This window comes from Hypanus sabinus, chromosome 8 (genome assembly GCF_030144855.1).
Source record: "Hypanus sabinus isolate sHypSab1 chromosome 8, sHypSab1.hap1, whole genome shotgun sequence".
Classification (NCBI taxonomy): Eukaryota; Metazoa; Chordata; class Chondrichthyes; order Myliobatiformes; family Dasyatidae; genus Hypanus; species Hypanus sabinus.
The window spans coordinates 144,608,506-144,621,605 of NC_082713.1; the positions used below are offsets into that span (position 1 = coordinate 144,608,506).

Below are 13,100 nucleotides of genomic sequence, written 5' to 3' on the forward strand. Positions count from 1 at the left end.
CCTGTCTGTACTTCTCAATTTTCAATATGCCAATTATGTCTGGTCTTTATCTCTTCCACTCCAGGGAAAACAGACCTAACTTCTCCAGTCTTGAACAAAACATTCCATCCTGGTGAATTTCCTCTACATCCTCCATAGCATCATCACAGCCTTCCTACAGTGTGGCACTTTAAAGTGCACATAGTACTGAAGTTGAGGCCTAACTTTTATAAGGTTGAGCATAAACTCTCTGCTTTTATATTCAGTGATCTGACAAATGAAGACCAGAATACCATATGCCTTCCCAACTACTTTATCTACTGGTGCTAACCTCAAGGATCCCTGGACTTGATTTCTAAGATCCCTCTGTTCAAGACTCTGCCTTTCATGGTACAAGTCCCAGCCTCATTAGTATTTCCAAAGTGCATCAGTTGGATTGAACCCCATTTATCAGCCCATTTCATCAGAACCTCAATATCACTCTGCAGCCTAAGAATACCCTCAACACTGTCCATGACTCCACCCATCTGATTGTGTCTTCTCCATCCACACCAAACAGCAAAGGTACCAGCACCAATCCCTGAGGAACACCACCAGTGTCCAGATACAAAAACAACCCTTGACCATTACACTGTTTCCCATACACTGGCCAATTTTGAATCCAGTTTGCCAAAGTGCCAAAGACTCTTGGGCCCTAAATCTTTTGGCTGATCCCCCATGTGGGATCTTGTCAAGTACCTTACTGAAGCCCATGTGAACCACACACACTGACCTGCCCTCATCAAGACACTGGATTATCTCTTCAAAAACTTCCATCATGTTGGTCAGACAGGAACTAGCATTGACAAGGCCACGTCAGCAGTCTCTGATCAGACCAGCTCATTCCAAGTGCTCATTAATTCTGTCCTTCAGTCATTTCTCCCGTAACTGACCTACCAGTGATATTAACTACAGTGTAGCACTCGCAGGCTCTTCTTGCTGCTCTTCTTTTAAAGTGAGACAGCAAGGAACAGGATCTTCTGACCCAACAGGGCACACTGCCCAGCAACCCACCTACTCAACACTAGCAAAATCACAGGACAACTTTACAATGACCAATCAACCTACTAACCTGTGCATCTTTGGAATGTGGGTGGAAACCGGAGCACCCCAAGGAAACCCACACATTCATAGGGAGTGCCAGAACTGAATTCCGAAACGCCCCCAAGTGTCACGATCCCATGGAGCCCATCTTGTTGAAAATGTGGATGACCTTTGTTGTCCTCCAGTCAACAGGAATCTCACTCGTGGTCAGTGAGGATTTAATAAGTTCAGTAATCTTGTAAAATGCTCCATCACTATCTGTGTAACAAGTTGACTTAAACCACTGGTCCATTAAAAAATCTTTCACTCATATCTGTATTAACCATGTTCCTGCAGTTACAAGGGTACAATCATGTGCTAGAGTTGCAGAGACCAAATAATTTGGTGTAGTTAAAGAAGAAATTGGTAGATTCTTGATCAGTATGGGGGTTGAGAGCTGCAGGAAGGAATCAAGAGAACCGAGTCTCCTCTGATTGAAATGCATGATAGTCCAAATGGCTCAGTTCTGTGCTTTATCATATGATTTTATTACCACGCTGCTTCTCATAACAGAAATCTTTGAAGACCAACATTTTAACCTGGAGAAGTGCATTGCAGGCCAGTATTTAGGATACTCTAGCCTTACTGCAATCAGACGTCTGATTTTAACTGCCCCATCATGGGCTGTCTTGGCTGCCAGGAGGGTACATCCACATCACTGAATGTCCTAAATTAACAACTGCAAGTTATCCTCTGCATGATGAACTAATTCATAGTTGTGTTACTGTTTTGCTGATCAAAAAGACAACAGGACTGATTTTCAATGGAAAATGGGCATCCACGTGTTAAAGAAAATGTAAAGTCTAAACCTTCCTGTTTCTGCTCCGATCTACAAGAGAATAACTGAGAACATTGATTTCCCCACCCATATTCTGAATCACCCAGATATCTAGTCCAGTTTAATGTCTGCATTATAATTTTTTTCAGGAACATATGAACTTTACAACTTATTCTGTTGCTTCATCCCCTTGCTAGTGGTTCCATCAATTACGCTGGTCTAGTCACTAATGAAGCAAGTTCCCACGTCAAGTCCATGACATCACCTTGACTCACAATTGCCTTGGCAGAGATTCTCATCCGTACTTACTTATTCTAATCTTCACCTGCACAGACTTCTATCATGCACCTTCCACAACCAAGTTCATCTAATACTGAACTTCCAGGATGAGTAGTTTGCAAAAATGTTAGCGTTTCCCCGAATCTATAAAAATGTCAGAATACAACAATAGTAGCGATTAGACTAATGAGGCAACATCCACAGAATGTGACACTGCAAAGGATCCACAGCCACACAGTACCAGAATGCAAGAAACTGCTCGGTTACTCCAATACTCCAGCCTCAGTGAAAATGTTGTAGGTTTAGTCCCAAGCCCAGTCCAAAGGCTTGATGGCAAAATCCAGTTTGAGACTACAGCCATAATAAGGGAGTGCTGTCAGAGGCAAAGTCCTTCGACGCAAGTGCTGCAAAGTGAGCAAATGTGCACAAGATCCCAATAGCATTACTTTTACATAGGTTAGAGGCAACCTTCCCAATGCCTTTACCAAAATTATCACTCAATTATCTGGTCATTATCACATTTCCCAGCAGCTGCCACTAAGTAGTCAAGCACTTCCGCCAAGAACAAGATTGTGAAAAGCACTGCAATATCGTCAAGGAGTTCACTGTTGCCCACACCATACAACCTAATACATAATATTCAATCCCAATATCAAGTGCCTGGCTGATGATTGAATTAATCTGTTACTGCATAATAACGACATTCCTTGCTCATTGGCTTAACTTCTCCATGAACTTAACTGCACATCACATCAAATTACTCTTCTGAAATCTAAAAGTACATCATCAATGCTTAATCAGTCAGGTATTTGCCTGCATAGAAAAATTATTTCCTTCTTGTTCATTCCTGGAAGCAACTTAAACATGTGATGGAAATTACTATCTAAAGCAGCGAAAAATGAATTTAAGAGATCCACCACTTTTACACCATCTGGAGTGTTGCTTTTAAACACACACTGCTGGTGCGATCCTAACAGTATTAAATGTTACTCCAGTGAGGCTTGCAAGTTTAGTCTCAGCAGAAAGTAATTTTGGGGGCTGGATGCCTTCAGAACAAAACAGCATCATGGTATAGCTGACTCTCTTGCAGAAAGCCAGACAAGTTATCCTCAACAACACCCTCATTTAAATTATGGCAATTCAAGCCTTCAATAAAAAGTTGAAAATAATACACTGGCAGATGTGGAAAGCTGAAAATGCAGACAAAGGGCTCAAGATAAACCGCTTTCCTTCAACGCAGGGAAATCTTTCAGAAGAATGCTGTTGAATGATGGACCCCACCCCTGTCTAATAAGAGTCAGATTACAAGGCAGTTTGAATGCATCACTCACAGTTTGGAGATTGTGCACAGCCCACAATCTGCACTGGGGATTTACAAAGATCCTCCTCTAATTACAACAGAAATATTTCTTCACTGGTCACAAGGGGTTCATTGCTGCATCTTGAGGTTAAGTACTGCATTTACCTCAAATTGCAGGAACGAATATCAGGATGAACTCATTATAAGCAGTGAGCAAATACCCCAATGCCAGAATCAACAAAATGTCAATGAGGTGCCAAAGTCAGCCTCTTACGCATTGTGCGCTGCTCTAAGGACAGAAGCAAAGAGTAGAGGGTCATCCACTCCTTGTGGACTGTGCATTTGTAAAGAAACACTGGAGAAGGATGCAAGGGTCCCTCATCCTGAACAGCTGTGTTACAGAGGTCCTTCTGATCTACAGGCTATATACACCCAAGGACATCCACTGAGATAAACAACAAGCTCTGCTGGAAGATCACCATTTCAGTGAAAGACTTCAGACTGCCGTTAAACTTGTTGGCCTTCCAGTACAACAAGAAGTCGAAAGGTCCATTTCAGGTTGAAGGACTATGTGCCAGGGAATGCACTAAACCTTGGTGAAGGTTCAAAGGGGGAAAAGCAGTGCAGTGTAAGGTCCTTCTGCCACTAAACAGTGAGGAGCAGAGCCTGGAGTAGAAGCCTCTCAAACATTTGAAACTTGTATTGCAAATGATGTTTTATATATGGAGGGAGCTAACACTACAGAGGTACAGAACCAATAACACAATGAATAATGATTGAACAATGCTCTGAATGTAAAGAAAACCATGCAGTGCTTTTTATATTCATATAGATTTATTTCAATAAAGTATAATAAGAATGTGCATTTCAATTTATTTTTATAGTGGTATGTGAAAGAAATCACTCATCACATATTTCTGATTGGCAATTAGCATGCTATTTTAAACCACCCAAAGGTATCTGGCTTAAAGATTGCAAATAAGATGAAGTACTACTTAATAATGATGGAAGAATGCAAGACCAGAAAGGTTATCTGAATTTGCTGGTCATTTAGAGTTGTTTATAACCTGTTTTTCATTTTCTTTTTAAACTCATGCACAAGCCAAATTGTTCTCATAAATAAAAGCTACCACTGGAATACCACATGTTGGGCTGAATAAAAATCCCCTTTATAAGATTCAGCCCTGGAGTGGAAATAGCAGAAAATTCTATTTTACAATCCGCATCATTATAGCGACATGAAGAGAACCAGTTCATTTCAGAGTAGAGAACATGGAAACAGATCCTTCCACCCATTGAATCTCTGTCAACTATCAGCTTTCAGCAGCTTACCACCATCTACTCGAGGAGCAAGTTGCAGTGAGCAATCAACTTACCAATCAGCACATCTCTGATATATGGGACAAAACTGGAAAACCACCAGAAATCCAGACTTTCCATATAACCATATAACAATTACAGCACGGAAACAGGCCATCTCTGCCCTTCTAGTCTGTGCCGAACACTTACTCTCACCTAGTCCCACCTACCTGCACTCAGCCCATAACTCTCCATTCCTTTCCTGTCCATATACCTATCCAATTTTTTTTTTAAAAAGACAATATCGAACCTGCCTCTACCACTTCTACTGGAAGCTCGTTCCACATAGCTACCACTCTGAGTATCCCCCTCATAATTTTAAATACCTCTATCAAGTCCCCCCTCAACCTTCTACACTCCGAAGAATAAAGACCTAACTTGTTCAACCTTTCTCTGTCACTTAGGTGCTGAAACCCAGGTAACATTCTGGTAAATCTTCTCTGTACTCTCTCTATTTTGTTGACATCTTTCCTATAATTCAGTGACCAGAACTGTACACAATACTCCAAATTCGGCCCTACCAATGCCTTGTACAATTTTAACATTACATCCCAATTCCTATACTCAATGCTCTGATTTATAAAAACCAGCATACCAAAAGCTTTCTTCACCACCCTATCCACATGAGATTCCACCTTCAGGGAACTATGCACCATTATTCTCTTTCGCAAAGAGAACATGCATTTCCCAAGGTCTTTGCTCTCTGCAGCTGGCAGGTAAATTGTGTTACTGCTGCACCATTGTGCTACCCCTTAAACAAAGATTTTCTAATTAAATTAAATGTTATAATTCAGTTATCTTTCACGAGTCCAAAATAGTCATCAGCCTCTGGAATTTCTTTTCCCAATTTCACAATTTTGATTATGTAAAGTGGTTGGAAACATATGTGAGCAAAGAACCGCAGAGACTTGTATGAGCCTTCAGCCAATGCAATGAGAGTGGAATGGTTCCACACCCATCTTTATGTCCTCTTTGATTCAAAATAATACAAGAGAGACATCCATCATAAACAATTAATCAAAGGCAGTCAATGTGAAAAACTTCTTTTGAATGCCAGACCATTTAATCAAGTCAAGCCTATACATGTTACAAGGAATATTCTTAAGGGCAGGCAAGCAAACTACATACCTTTGGAACACAGCCATATTGCTAAACTCTTGTGAGCAGGACTATAGACTATTTGAAATAGAAATGCTATAATGCTGCACAGCCTATTATTCCCACTGAGCAAAAAATAAGGACTTGCCTCAAAAATCTCCTTTAAACCTTTTCTCCCTCATCTTAAACTATACCCTCTGCTATTTGATATTTCCACCCTAAGGAAACCCCTGACTATCTAACTATCTACCCTACCCATGCCTCTCATCACTTCGTATATTTCTATCAGGTCACCTCTCAGTCTCTGAAGATCCACAGAAAACAATTTCAAATTTGTCCAACATTTCCTCATAGCCAATACACTGGTGATCCTCTTCTGCATCTTTTTCAAACCCTCCACATCCTCCCACATAGTGCGGTAACCAGAATTGCACTTGATGCACCATCAATAACTCTCGGAGACATTAGGCGAGATATAGGCTTTTATTAGCTGGAAGAGAGCACAGTCAGCAGCAAGAGACCATCACACAACATCCTGGAGACTGAGGGAGGAGCAGTGCCTCCAATCGCCTTTATACAGGGGTCAGTGGGAGGAGCCACAGGAGCAGTCAGCGGGGGGGGGGGGGGGGGGGCGGCGTGTCCAGACAGATATATGTAGTTCACCACAGCACTCAATTTTTCAAACGTGGTCTAACCAAAGTGTTTTGTATTGTTTTGTTTTGTTTTTTTTTACAGCTGTAACATGATTGGCTAAATTTTAGTGCCTCAACAAAAGAAGATAATTATGCCATAAACCACCTTTACCACCCCAGCCTTGTGTTAGCATTTCCTTGGAGCTATGGAGCTGCATCCCAAGATTACCCCGTACATCAATGTTCCTAAGGATCCTATCATTTATTGTATTTGATCACTTCAACTCTTGCTCGATTGAACTCAGTCTGCCATTTCTCTGCCCAAAATCAGAATCCAAGTTTATAATACATGTCCTATATCACATGAAATGTGTTGTTTACGGCAGCAGTACATTGCAAAGTCATAAAATTACAATAATATTACAAAATAAATAGTGCAAAAAAAGAGATGACTAGGGCCTATAGGCTATTCATATATCTGACGGCTGAGGGGAAGAAGCTGTTCCTACATCGTTGAGTATGGGTCTTCAGGCTCCTGTATCACCTCACTGAAGGTAGTAATGAGAAGAGGTCACATTTCAGATGGTGAGAATCCTTGGACATGTGATGGCGGGGAGGGTTGTGCCCCCGATGAAGCTGGCTGTGTCTTTAACCCTCCACAGCTCCTTGCGATTCCATGTGTTGGAACTTCCATATCAGGCTGTGATGCAACTAGTCAAGAATATATATATATTAAAATGTGTAAGAGTTGGGTTGATTAGTTCTCTGATCTTGTCAGTCCATTTGCAAATGTTTCGTCTCCATACAAGGAGACATCATCAGTATGCTGCTCATTTGTGGTGTATCCTCTGAATGCTTGACCTTTATATACTTAAACATCAGCTGACCGGTTGTCATTACAGAAATTTGTAGGGGTCTTTGGTGGTACACCAAATCTCCTCAAACTTCCAGTGACATAAAGCTACCAGTGTATCCTCATGATTACATCAATGTGTTAGGCCCAAGCCCAACCCTTTGAAATTAACACCCTGGAACTTGAAGCTGCTCATCCTCTCCACCATTGACCTCCTCAATGAAGAGGAGTGAGTGGGCTTTCCTTTCCTGAACTCACAATCAATTTGTTGGTGTTACTGACATTGAGTCCAAGGTTGTTGTTGCAAAACCACTCAACGAGCTGATCTGTCTTACTCCTGTCCCCAACCAAGATTTTACCAACAGTGGTGTTATCTGCAAATTTATAGATTGAACTTGAGCTGTGCTTAGTCACACAGTCCTGAGTGTAAAGAGAATAGAGCACTGCACTAAACAAGCATCCTTACAGTGCATCTATGTTGATTGTCAGTGAGTAGGAGATGTTATTGCTGATCCATATTGACTATGGCCTCCTGATGAGGAAGTTAAAGATCCATTTGTGGGAGAGGTGCTGATGCTCACACTTGGCAACTTGGAGATTAATTCCAAGGGAATAACGATATTGAATGCTGAGCTATAATTGATAAACAACAGCTTCACATATATTGCTGTTTTCTAGCTGCTCAAAGACAGTGAGATTGCATCTCCTGTAGACAGGTTGTTGCAGTAGGTGAATTGTAGCGGGTCCAGTTCCTTGCTTAGGAAGAAATTAATTCTAGCCAAAACCAATTTCTCAAAGATTTCATAATAGTAGATGTGAGTGCTGCTGGTTCAAATTGTCCACTGACTATATTCTGCTGTACCCGTTGACAAACTTTCTGACTATCTACAACTCATCCAACTTTCATGTCCTCTGCAAATTTACTTATCAGGCTACCTACATTTTCATCAGATCACTTACATTTACATATCTATCTACAGAACAGAAGTCTCAATGCTGACCCTTCCAGGTCACCTTTGATTACAGACCTCCAGTCAGAAAAGACACCCCTCCAGCACTACGTTCTTTCTTCTATAACAAAGTCAGCTTCGGATCCAACTTCCCAACTCACTAGAAAAAAATCCTCATGACTTAATCTTCTTGAAAGCCTACCATAAGAAAAATTGACAAGATATCTTAACTAACATCCATTGCAGACAATATTCACAACCATCAAGCATCTTTCATTACTTCCACAAAATATTGAATTAAATTTGAGACAAGATTTTCCCTGTGCAAAGTTATGCTGGCATTCCATAAAGGTTCATGTTTTTCGTAATGCAAGTATATCCTGTCCTAAAGAAGTTCCTCCAATAATTTCCCTCTACTGGACTATAATTTTCTGGTTTGTTGGTATTAAGCAAAGGAGCAACATCTGGTTTCCTGGCACTTCATCTGTGGTTAACAGGATACAAAGATCTGTAATCAAAGGCCCAGCAAGCTCTCCCTTGTTTCCCTCATCATCCTGATTTTCCAAGTCCACCTCTCTCCCATCAGACACCTCATTCATAATACCGACCTGCCTTAGAATATCAACATACCCCTTCCTTATCTTACTATCGTGCAAAACCTTCTCCTTGGAAAATAAACATTGATTAGTACTCATTAATGACCTTAACCACTTCCTCTGGTTCCAGGCAGAAATTCCCTCCTTTGTCCAACCAACCATATATATTAGGATTATTTGGGAAAGGGTAGGTCCACTCAAGGACGAGGGAAGTAATTTCTGTGTGGAGCAGAAGGAAGTGTTTGTATAAAAATGCTTTGGGATTCTCCTTAACCTTACTTGAGAAGGACATTTCATGGTCTTTTTTAGCCTTCCTAAATCAGAGTTTAAGTTTTTTCCTATTTCCTTTACATTCTTCGAGGGCCTTATCCAATTTTAGCTTCCTAATCATTATACATACTTCCTTTTCTTCTTGACATCTGTCATGCAAGATTGCCAAACACTGCCATCCTAACATTATGTCCTTGCGGGAACATATTGGTTCCAAACTCTAATTAGCTGGCCTTTAAGATTTCCCATGTATCTGATGTGGACTTATCCTTGATCTAATCTTCTTTCTCCAGTTCCTGTCTAACACTGTTATACTTAGACTTCACCCAGTTTAGCACATTAACCCAAGCATCAGTCTTATTGGTATGTATAATCATCTTAAAGACTTACATTACGGTTACTTAAGTGTCAGTGGGACATGCTGTGGAAACAATCAGCCACACAGGTTCAATCCCCAATAAAAGATCTCGTATGGCTCCATCCCTGGTTGGACTATCTACCTGTCATTTCAAGAAACCCTTGAATGCATCTAACCAATACTGTCCATCTAAGCCCCCGGCTTTAAGGAAGTCCCAGTCAATATTGAGGAAATTAAAATAATCCACAACAATAATCCTGTTAATTGTACATCTTTCCATGGTTTACTTATATTTTTCAAAACTACCATCCTTTGATTTGCAGACAGAATTTTATCCCTTAACGAAGCCTACACTTAAAAGGCCGCTCAGTATATTTCTCATTTTCCTCTTGGATACAAACATTGATCTTTCTTAAGTTTAACCATGAAGATCTGTCAACTTTCAATTAGTTATTAAGTGTAAAACCAACAATGCTTTAAATAGAGTTACCATATCCATTCAGTTCCTTAAACCATAGATAACTTGTTTTAGTGCAAGTTTAATTATATATTACTTACATTAACAAACATAACCCTGTTGCATTGCAAGGTTTTTTTTTCTTATTAAATGAGCAGATGTACACAGTTTAAAATATCACTGTCAAAAGTTTTCACTGTTTCAGAAATGTTTCCTATTACTTAACTTTTATAATTATTTAATCACAAAATCACTTGTTTTCAAAAGGTAAAGAAGTTCAGAAAACCACTGATGCTGGAAGTCTGAAATAGAAACAGAAAGTACTAAAAACATTCAGTATTTGTAGGAAGAGAGACAGTTAACATTTCACACTGAAGATCCTTCAAACTACTTGCATCAGCAAGTTCTCTTCCTTTTGCCACGCAATCTCTGGTGATACACCTGCCCTTCCCTTCCCACATGCAGGAACTCAAACTGCCCTTCCAGGTGAAACAACCATTCACTTAACACCTCTCCAAAATGGCGTACTGCCATTGATGCTTATGGCGTGATTGTCTCTTCCATTGGAGAGACTGAATGCAGATTTGCTGACCATACTACAGAGCACCATGTTCAGTACACAAAGGAAACTCGAGCTTCCAGTTGCTTAACTCTTTAATTCCCCATCTGTCTCTGACTTATGTCAATGGTCTCCTGCACTAGAGACTGTGAGGTCTAACACAACTTTGAGGAACAGCATCTCAACTCACACCTGAGCACATCATAGCCATCCAGAATCATGTCTACAATTTCACTTTCTCTATAAGAAAATCATCTACCTGGAACATTTACAGAATCGCTTTCTTATAAATAGACCTTCCTATGAGAGCAACTGGCTTGTACAGAGAGTTGGTAGACAAGTGATGCTGATTGCGGAGATGACGGGGAGGAAAATGGACATGCAAGTAACCCAAGATGTGCTATTTAATTGTCACTACGCAAAAACCATTTTCCACTGACTGCCTTCATTCTAACCCAGATTGTGGTGGAACAGAGTTCTGCTGTGGCTGATGGCTCACACCACCAGATAGAACCTGGGCTTTAAGTCACAAGGGCTGCTGTGAGTCTTATTACATTCAGACAATGGTAATGCCAGACAAGGTGGATGCTGTGCCTGGTCTGAAAATCAGACGTTCACATCACACATCTTTTACAGATGCAACCACACCAGACAGGTTGATGAAAACCTTGTCAGGATATCATATCCCAAATCTTGGCCCTCCTTTCACCTTTGGACGAATGATGTTTCAGGAAAGAAACTCAAGGATTGTTTGCACTGAGGATTATTTGCTTCTTAAAAAAATCACTATTAATGAATGTGTGTGACAGCCTCTAATGATAATACTAGATATATTCTGAATTGCTACTTTGAGTTAGGAGTCCAAATTATCTAATAGTGCATGCCTTTGAAATGTAATATTCTTCCTGTGGGTATGCATTTTCACTGTAGTAATGGCAGGTGTTCATCTAAATACAACGGACTGGATTAACAATTAGATCCAATCTGACTTCTTTTGTCGTTCATTTCTTTAAAGCACTGTATCTGTTGCATTGAGCACAGAAACGTAAAATGCAATATGCGGCTGAAAGAAATGCTTCAGAATCTCTCACCAGAGCACTAAGCCTTTCCCTTTCAGCAGTGAGGTCATGGGGACCCAACCGCAATTTCCTACCATGGGAGACATGGAGTGGGAATTTTAAACTGTATGCTGTATCGTTCACGTCCACATTTCCCTCCAACCCTAAACATCTACCAATATAAAGAATAGCAAAAGTCTCAGATGAAGAATAGTGCACAGTAACCATTCGAGAGGGGAACTGAAGAAGAGAATTCAGAATCCTTTAAACAAAATGACTGACAACAGCCTTTGAGGGAAATGCAAGAAATCACGGTGAACAGGGAGTTAAACTTTATACACCAACTCCACAGATAAGTCACGTATTCTACAGGAAGCCTGGGTTATGCATGGGTCATCCATAAAAACTCAGATTAAAAATATCACAATTATAAACACAACAGTACAGAGGACTAATATCAATCTGTGTGAAGTGATCTCAGTAACGTTTCGTCTCAGTGACACATTCAAACGTTCCTACTCTCAGATCTGTAGAGTAGAACTGCTTGAAAATCAGTTCTGCCTTTCTTTGTACAGAATGGATAATCTAAAACAGGCAAGGGGGGGGGGGAATGTGAGTCAGCCAATTTGAAGATTTCCTACCTTACCGAGTTTGATTGCCGGCAAATCTCTCTTGATTGTAGCCTCATTATTCCCGGAGCAATTAACCCATTTAGGCAGCATTTGTCCGTGTTTCCTTTTGAAAAACTTTTTGTTTCTGGGGAGGGGGCTGGGGAAGTAAGGATGGGAAGGTGGGATGAACCACTTCTGCCTTCAGCTTCCAGACACCTGAGGGCCTTGGGGGGCAGAATCCATCGTGTCGGAGGGAACGGGAATAGTTTTCTCTCCCAAACTGCTTTGATTTAGGTCTTTTTGGTTTTGTCTTTTGCCATCATCCTGCCTCTCATTCGTTCCCTTTCTTCACCATGCAACAACTTGCAGCCTCTGACGTCTCCGCTAAGTTCCTGCCTCCCTATTCCCACACCTCCCTCCCTTGACCTCTTTTGACTTATTTCCATTGAACTAATCACCAGCTGCCTCAGAACAGACTTGTTACCACAGCAACCGTTGTTCCCTCTCCAAATCTACTGGGCAAAAACTACAATAAACACAGATTCTCCAGTTTCAGGCACGTCACACATGCAATTAAAGGGGCTACAACCCCACAGCTCAGGATATGCTTCACTGGTTAGCAACTTCCCAGCAATACCAGGGTATTTTTCCACTATGTTTAATGCGCAAAATATTCTTGATCTTTTCTGATAGAAAAGAAATTCTATTAACCTAAACTTGTAAGTATGCAATCATTTTTGCAATGAGTTAAAATTAATATTCTTTCGCACACAGAACACAGTTTATGATTTCTATTCCCATCTTGTGACTCTGAACAAAATCGAACATGTAGTTTTCTCTC

At 40.6% G+C, this 13,100-nt stretch overlaps 1 protein-coding gene across 3 annotated transcripts in view; it reads right to left on the reverse strand.

Annotated features, from left to right (window-relative positions):
* Positions 1-12,659, reverse strand: part of si:dkey-82f1.1 (DENN domain-containing protein 2A) — a 98,803-nt gene extending 86,144 nt beyond the window's left edge. The window contains exon 1 of one of the 3 annotated variants that reach the window (XM_059978103.1): positions 12,290-12,659. The gene's annotated coding sequence lies outside the window, so the exon portion shown is untranslated. The remainder of the gene's footprint in view (positions 1-12,289) is intronic. The other 2 variants (XM_059978100.1, XM_059978099.1) reach the window with 2 other exon arrangements.
* Between the last annotated feature and the right edge of the window lie 441 nt (positions 12,660-13,100).